This window comes from Pistacia vera, unplaced genomic scaffold (assembly GCF_008641045.1).
Source record: "Pistacia vera cultivar Batoury unplaced genomic scaffold, PisVer_v2 Contig314, whole genome shotgun sequence".
In the NCBI taxonomy this organism is placed as follows: Eukaryota; Viridiplantae; Streptophyta; class Magnoliopsida; order Sapindales; family Anacardiaceae; genus Pistacia; species Pistacia vera.
In genome coordinates, this window is record NW_022196129.1 from 86,291 (window position 1) to 94,876 (window position 8,586).

Sequence of the window (8,586 nt, forward strand, 5' to 3'; positions counted from 1 at the left end):
AAATTTTGTTTTCACTTTTGCTTAAATTCCTCTAGCAAATCCAACATTTTTTGTTTTCTCCAACTTGACAAACAACTAGGAAAATTAGTGCTTAACAAACAATCCTCATGGGAACGATACTTTGCTTATCACTTCATTACTTTTTACGACTAGTGCACTTGCTACACATTGCATGTTGTAATTACAACGTATCACCAAGTCCTCTGGGTAATGGTGGACAACGGCAGTACTACGGACATTATCTTCTTGGGAGCCTTCTGAGAAATGAGGTTCAACTAGCGAGATTTAAGGGCATGCCTATTGCTATTGTATGGATTTACCAGGGATAGTTTAGTCCCCAATGGAATGATCGAGCTACCCATGACTGTCGGGGATAAACCTCATATAAGGATAATGATGGTAGAGTTTTTAATGGTCGATTGCTTGACCACTTACAACATCATCATGGGAAAGCCATTCCTTGACGACTTGAGCGCAGTCACCTCGGTGCTATGCCAAGCTATAAAGTTCCCAACCCCGGATGGAATCGAAGTCATAAGGAGTTACAACAAGGAGTCAAGGAAATGCTATAATCGAGCCATTTATGCAACTAAAAAATGGGCACTCTCGAGGACCATGATCATCATTGAATCCGAGCCAAAGCCTAGACCATCGGAAGACACCATAGATCCTCACATCCAAAAAGAAGAGCCCGCAGTAAGGCCTATAGAAGAGCTGCAAGAAGTACCTATCAACAAGGAAGACCTAACACGTGTGCTAAAAATTTGGAGCAGTCTGAGCGATGAACTGGCAAACAGTCTTATAGGGTTTCAAAAGAAAAAGCTCAAAGTGTTTGCTTGGGTACATGCAAACATGGTGCGGATCAACCTCGAAGTAATGTGCAATAGATTAAATGTCGACTCATGGGTTTGGTCGATAAGACAGAAAAGAAGATCTACAGATGCTGAGTGATCCAGAGCACTTAAGGATGAAGTTGATAAGCTCTTGAACATCAACTTCATTTAGGAAGTAAAGTACCCGGATTGACTCACCAACCTTGTCTTAGTGAAGAAGTTGAATGGCAAGTGGCAGACTTGCATCGACTTCACTGATCTAAACAAGGCCTGTGTAAAGACAGCTTTTCGCTACCCTGGATCGGTTAATTAGTAGATGCTACAATAGGAAATGCACTACTAAGCTTCATAGATGCTTACTCGAGATATAATCAAATCTCGATGTATCAGCCTGATGAAGAAAGTACTTCATTTATTACTGATCGGGGTATTTACTATTATAGGGTTATCCCGTTCGACTTAAAGAACGTTGGGGCGACCTATCAATGTTTGGTAAATCAAATGTTCATTGAATAGATTGGCAAGACCACGGAGGTATATATTGACGACATGCTCGACAAATCTAAGGTCACCAAATCCATATCGAACATTTGGGAGAATTGTTTAGTATCCTCATGAAATATCATATGCGACTAAATCCTTTAAAGTGTGCTTTCAGAATTAGTTTGGGAAAGTTCTTGGGCTTCTTAGTAAATAAGTGAGGTGTTGAACCCAACCTGGACAAAATTTAAGTTCTCCTGAACATGTAGAGTCCAACTAAGATAAAGTAAGTTCAAAGTTTGATATGGCGAGTGGCTGCACTAAGCAAGTTGTTTCTCGAGCTACCAACAGATGTCTTCCCTTATTTGAAACTTTGAAAGGCAACAAGTGTTTCAAATGGACAAAGGAGTGAGAGAAAGCATTCTAAGAGTTGAAGAGACACTTGGGGCAGCCTCTTTTGTTGTTAAAGCCCATACTGGGCAAGCCCCTTTTATTATACCTATTGGTATCTAAGTTTGCGATAAGTGCGGCTTTGGTATGCGAGGAAGGGGGAGTGTAGTGGCTAGTATATTATATGAGCAAATGGTTGCTCGATGTCGAGACAAGGTATCCAGAGATGGAGAAGTTTGCCTATGCACTCATCATAGCTGCTCGGAAGTTGTGGCCCTACTTTCAGGCACACTCCATACATGGCCTCACAAATTTTCCACTGAGGAAGATAATATAGAAGCTGAGGCATTGTGAAGATTGATTCAGTGGACTATGGAGCTAAGTTAGCATGACATCAAGAATCTCCCGAGAACAACAATCAAGGGACAAGCTTTGACTTACTTCATTTCAGGGTTCTCTTATTAGCCCAAGTGGGAGGTAAGCCCGCCTAAATCGAGCACCTTAGAAGAGAAAAAGCTAGAGGGGCCTGAGCTCGATAGTTTTTGGCAGTGGACTTTGTATGTCTATGATTCCTCAAATAAGAAGGGGCAAGAGTTGGGCTCCTACTCGAAGGTTTTGAAGGGAATCCAATCTGAGCTGTAATCAGATTTAGGTTTGCCGCCTTAAACAATGAGGCAAAGTATAAGGTCATGCTCAAGGGGATTTGCCTTGCCAAAGAAATGGGAGCAAAGTCAACAAAATATACAGTGACTCCAAGCTCGTGGTCTACCAAATTTCTAAAGAATATCAAGCAAAGGAAGACATAATGGCGTCCTATCTTTGGAAGGTAAAATCCGAACTTAAGCATTTCAAGACTTTTTCTGTTCTACAAATTCCAATGGAAAAGAATTTAGTGGCCGATGCTCTATCTTGCCTAGCTTCAACAATGAGCAAAGAAGCAACTAATTCCATTCCTGTCAAATTCCTGCCAAGTCCAAGCATTCTCGCATCGCAAGAGCAGTTTTGGTAGTAGGGCAAAGGTATAGTTGGATGGATTCAATAACCGCATACTTGAGAGATGGGACAATGCGTGAGGGAAGAAATGAAGCCAAAACCTTTTGAGCAAAATCAGCTCATATACACTTAACAATGACAAGTTGTATAAGCAAGGCTACAACTCCCCACTCTTATGATATGTTGATCACGAAGATGCATAATACAACCTGAAGGAAATCCACAAGGGTATCTGTGGAAATCACACTAGGGGCAGATCTTTGGCATACAAAGTACTCCGTCAAGGATACTATTAGCCAACAATCTTCGATGATGCGGCCGACTTTGTAAGGAAGTATGATAAATGTCAGAGGTTCGCAGATATTCCACGAGCTCCACCCTAAGAGTTGACTACTCTAACAAGCCCATGGCCATTCGTGATCTGGGGGATCGATCTAGTAGGCCCTTTGCCTTAGGGAAAATGAGGTGTCAAGTACGCGGTGGTCACAATTGACTTCAAAGCTGAGCCTTTAGCTACCATAACTTCGAACAAGCTAAAGGAATTCGTCTACAAAAACATCATTTGCAGATTCGAAATCTCCCATACAATCATAACCGACAATGGGAAATAGTTCGATTGTGAAGACTTCCAATTGTTCTATGAAGGTTTGGCATCAAGAAAAGCTTCTCCGCTGTCTACCAGTCCTAAGGTAACGGACAAGTAGAAGTCGTCAATAAGATGATGAAGCACACCATCAAGAAGAAGCTCGACTCTCTTAAAGGAAGATAGGCAGACGAATTGTCTGAGACCTTACGGTCATACAAAACGATGGTCAGAAGCTCGACAGGAGAAACCCCATTCTCACTTTCTTACAGATGCAAGGCAATGGCCCGGTTGAATTTGGGCTTAGTTTGTTTTAGAGAGAGTTCTTTGATAAGGAAACAAATGAAGATCTTCTTCGTCTAAGGCTGGATTTAATCAAAGAACACCGAGCTAAATCTTAGTTAAGGGTTTCTTCTTACTAATAGCGAGCTAAAAGATATTTCAATTCCAAAGTCAAGAACAGAGACTTCGAGATGGGTGACATAGTTCTTAGAAAGGTTGTCCCAAGTACACAGAATCCGAACTTGGGGGCACTTAGGCCCAAGTGGGTAGGTCTTTTAGGATCTCTGAAAAGCTCACACCAAGAACTTTTGACCTGGAGCACCTCACCGGAGAAGCTATATTGCGAGCATGGAATGCCAAGCATTTGTGAAGATACTACCAATAAACAGCTCAGGTTCCAATTTTGTTCTCTCTCTTTTCTCCCAAATCAAATATAAGGTCTCTTATGATCGAATTTCAATTATCAATAAAAAGATATTATTTAGAACTTTCTTTTTGTTCATTATTACTTATCTGTTATTTCAAAATTGCGACCTAAGCGATAACATCTAAAAAAGTAAGAGCCAAGAGTTTGAAAAAAAAGCGACTTAGCTTTATAAGCCACGCCATGATTCAACTTATCAAGGGGAAATTCCCTGACACAATAAAGTTAAAACTAAAAAACAATCAAGTAAAATACATCAAAAGAAAATCGATCAAAAATCGACGACCAAAACGTGAGACGGGTAACCAGCCCAAACTCGACATTATCGCAAGAAAGATTTTCTTGCTTGTTCGAAAAGCTCCTAAAGAAGTGAGTTACGCATAACTTAGAGCAAATTCGAATTTTTTATGCTAAATTCATTTAGAACAATTAAAATGACTCCGCATGAATATAATTATTGCTTGACCACAAATGAGAAAAGGTAAATTTTCATTGACCAGTAAATGTTTAGTTACAAAACTAAACTAAAAACAAAAAGCAAAAAAAAAATATATATATATTTTAAGTCTACATTGCAGGAGTTAGAGCATCTTCAACAGGATCTTGAGGGGCATCCTCAGCAGCAAGAGCTTAGGGAGAGTCTTTTAATGGATTGTCGCTTGTCCGGGGGAAGGTTGTCAGCATCAATCGAAGGCAGGGCTAGCAAGGTTTGGTCTTCAACCTTTTGTTTGACCGTGACGTCTTCTTCTTTGTCGACCCTTTTTTCATCCTCGTTCTCATTGAACTCAGAGCTGTCTGAGCAAACAAACTCCAAGCACTCTGCTTTGGCCTTCATCCTTTCAATTTCTTTTAGGTAGACAGCAAGAAGAAAGAAGAAGTCTTGTTAGGAATGAGCCTCCCATAATTGCTAGACCAAGTAGACTGAAGTCTCCCAAGCATAGCTTTTGACCTCTAACTTTAGTCCCTTAACCTCTTTTTTGAGGTTAACAACCTCTACTTTGGCTTCCTTACAATCCTCCCTCTCTTAGAAGAGTTGGCTTGAGGCACGCGTGTACTTGGCTTCCAAGTCTGACGTACCCTTTTGAGCCATCGCAAGCTCGAAAGCCAACTTATTGTTGACACCTCACTGTTATGCCAAGTCTCTCTAGGCCTTTTACAAGTCTGTCTCAGCTTGTTGCTGAGCAACCTTGCTCCCTGAGAGTTTGTTAAGAAACTCTCTTTCTTTAAACCACGAGGGCCTCAGCCTGCCCTTCCTTAAGTAGCTCAAGTTCGGCTCCCCAACGACTCTCTCTCCTTCTTCGCCACCTTAGCCCTCACCAAGGCATCCTCTTTGAGCTTATCTACTTCTTGCCAACCTAGGTTATTGCCCTCCAAGATTAGATAGCTCTCATAAAAAACAAACTTAGTCACCGTGCTAGCCTAAAAAGGAAAAAGCAATTAGCAAAAACAAAAGGGAAAGACCCCGAAACAATTTGAGAAAGGCAAACAACCAATACCTTAGAGACATAGCTACAAAGGCGAGCAAGCTGCTCATGAGGAGGGGCAACCTTGAGCATCTCGTACATCTGCACCGAAACGGCCTCCCTGGCCACTAAGGCTCCAACGCCTATAAGATCAGGGAGCCCATCGATCCACTCATCAAGATCAGCCTCGACTGCCTCAGCCGTTTTCCCCTTATCACGTTGCGGGGGCGAGCTTTCCTTACTTTCAATAGTAATGGTGGCCCTAATCGTCGGAACGAACTTCTTCTTGGTTGTGCTCTTGACCAAGACTTTCTTTAGGTCGCCAGTAGGCCCAACAGTCTTCTTTGTCGAGCCTTCCAATTGCTCGGTCGATTTCTTTTTCCCTGAGCCACCCTGCTACTTGGTCAATTTTTTCTTTCTCGAGCCCTTTTGCTGCTCGATCACCTTTTTCTTCCCTGAGCTTTCTACTGACTTGTAGTGCTTCTTCGTCAAGCCTTTGGGGAGCTCAGGAGTACCCTTTTACCCAACTACCTTGGAAGCAGTTGTGGGCTTCTTCGTACTTGAGCCTTCCCTAAGCTTTCCATTGACATGCTTGTGGGCCGACCGCAAGGAACCTAGCCTAGTTGCCTCGGTAAGGTTTGCAAGCTGCTTCTTCGTCAAGATTATTGACGGTTTCTACTTTAGGTTCTTCGGTTTATCGGCCCACATGTCTGCAAAGAAAGCAAAATTAATAACGACTTATCAAGGTGGAAAAGTAAAGAGCGAGCTACTGAACACTTACCTTTCTTAAAGATCGTGCAGAATTTTGCTAAACCATTGCAAAAACTGTACGCTACCAAGTGGGAAATCATGAGCTGGGTAACGTTGTGCTCGATATTGGGAAGCCTACTCAAACAATTAAGCCGCTCTTGGCTCACTTCAGAGAGAAAGTTTTGCTCAACTTTAATTGTAAAACAAAGAGAAACAGGTTAGCTCGTGTGTCCGACTAAAAAGCATTAAGCTTTGTGCAAAGATCAAGATACTTACTGGCCTCCGAGGCAAAAATGCCCTTGGCTTTATAAAAGAAGTATCGGGAGTCCAAATTCCCAATCTTCTTCGAGACTCTGACCAAACCATTAAAATGTATTTTTTTGGCCTTAGAGAGGTAATATGTCTAGCCTTGACTTTTCTTTAATCTATAAAGGTGGACAAGCTCGTCCATTGATAGCTTGCCTAAATCAGCTATCATGTATGCTATATACATTCTTACGATTATTATGTATGAATTCTTCGTCAATTGGAGGGGGGCAATGTCGAACCTTTTTAGTATGTCGGCAATAAAGTAATGAGATAGGACGGACATCCTACACTTTAGAAGGGTGTATGAGATCACCGCCCAACTTCTGGGGGGATTCTTTCGGGAGATATCTCCTAGAGCAATCAATGGAAGTTGAGTCGCATAAATATCTTTTACGCGCTCAAGATCGTCGACTCCAATTGAGGAACATGTTTCCTTCTTAGGTCTAGGAACTGGTGAGCTCCTTGACGAGGGAAGCTCGACAGAAGCATTGTCCGAGGAGCCTACAACATCGTTATTCGAGCTCCTTACAGTGAAATCCTCATAAACATCTTCTAGGACTCCTCCCTCGCGAACTACCGAGGTTGCAGGGGAATCAAAAAGTTGATATATGCTATGGTTGCTAGATGAAGACATGGTGGTAGCATGCCTTTGGATACCTAAAACAGAAGTAACCATGTTAGAGCTCAAAAAATCAGCAACCTATCTACATTTGCTTTCAGTTTAAGCATCCAATATAGCTCGCATCGACCAAGAAGTGCGAGTGAGCTACCAAGGTTCCGATGGCCACCTCCCTGAACCCTCCTAAAATCCAAACCAATAGGTCTACCCTCAACAACAAAGAAAGCTTAAAATAAAGAAGAATGAAGACTAGAGCCTTACCGAAGTGCAAAACACAATGGGAACTCGTCAAAAAGTCATCATAAATTTGAAAGAGCAATGACGGAATAAGAAGCAATTGGCTTTGGGATATTGTAAATATGTCATTCTGATGAAGAATGCTCACTTTTATAGTGGTGAGCATGGGAGACAAAAGGGCGAGATTCGACCTTGACCGTCAATCTACAACAAATCTGAGCCCTCCATTCGTCGAGCAATCTTGACCGCTCAACATGTCAACGTTTCAACTATCCACAAAGCGTGATCAACCATTCTGCAATCATAACTGTTGTCGCATGTCGCCTCAACTTTGTCTGTGGATAGCTGTAGTTGCCCACGCGCAATGAAAATTAACTACAAAAGTCGACTACATTTAATGCAACACGACCATGTGGAAGTTACTTGCATGCCCCTCGCTTCAAATTCCAAGTTCATCACAAATATCACGACAAAAAAGCTCAAGTCTTGTTAACCTTGACCAAAGCTCGGCCAAAATCTGGAAATAGCATACAACTTGTGAAGTCGAGCTAAATGTCAAATCTAGCAATTACTCTTCAAAGTTCGAATTGGTTTCTAATTTCTTGGGGTTTATGTTGTGTGTTATTTTTCCTTTAAGCTCAGAGAAGTCATAACCCTTCTAGGATGTAGTTTGACCCTTAATCAGTTTGACTTAACACTTGTCTTGCCTAGCATAAGCTCGTCGAGATGTAGCTAGTCGCAACCAACTTTGGCAATTATTTGACAGATCATTGATAAGCTTAGATCCCATTTATTTTGAAAGAGATTAGATCAACAGCAATAATGGTGCGATCTTAGAGCATAATTACGAGAATATTGGAATTGCAATTCAAACGTGATTGCAATTCCGATAATTTATCCTTTTCCTTATTTACAAATTTGTATATAAACACCTTCCAACGATGGAAGAAGGGCTAGAAAATTATTCTAGGCATATTATTATTTTCTTGTAAGCTCTCTAAAGTAATAAGAAAAATAGTGGACATAGGCTTAAGTTTTGTAATATTCTCTCTAGCTAGAAATTCTTTGGGAAAATATAAAGTAAAACTCACTAAATATCTCATAGATTGCATATATGAATATAAGTGTGTAAAAGAGGCCCCAAAAACTAATTTTACTTTATATACAAATCTCTACATCAAGTAACAAAGTCACAAAAATAAACTCAAAATGCAGTCAAACAG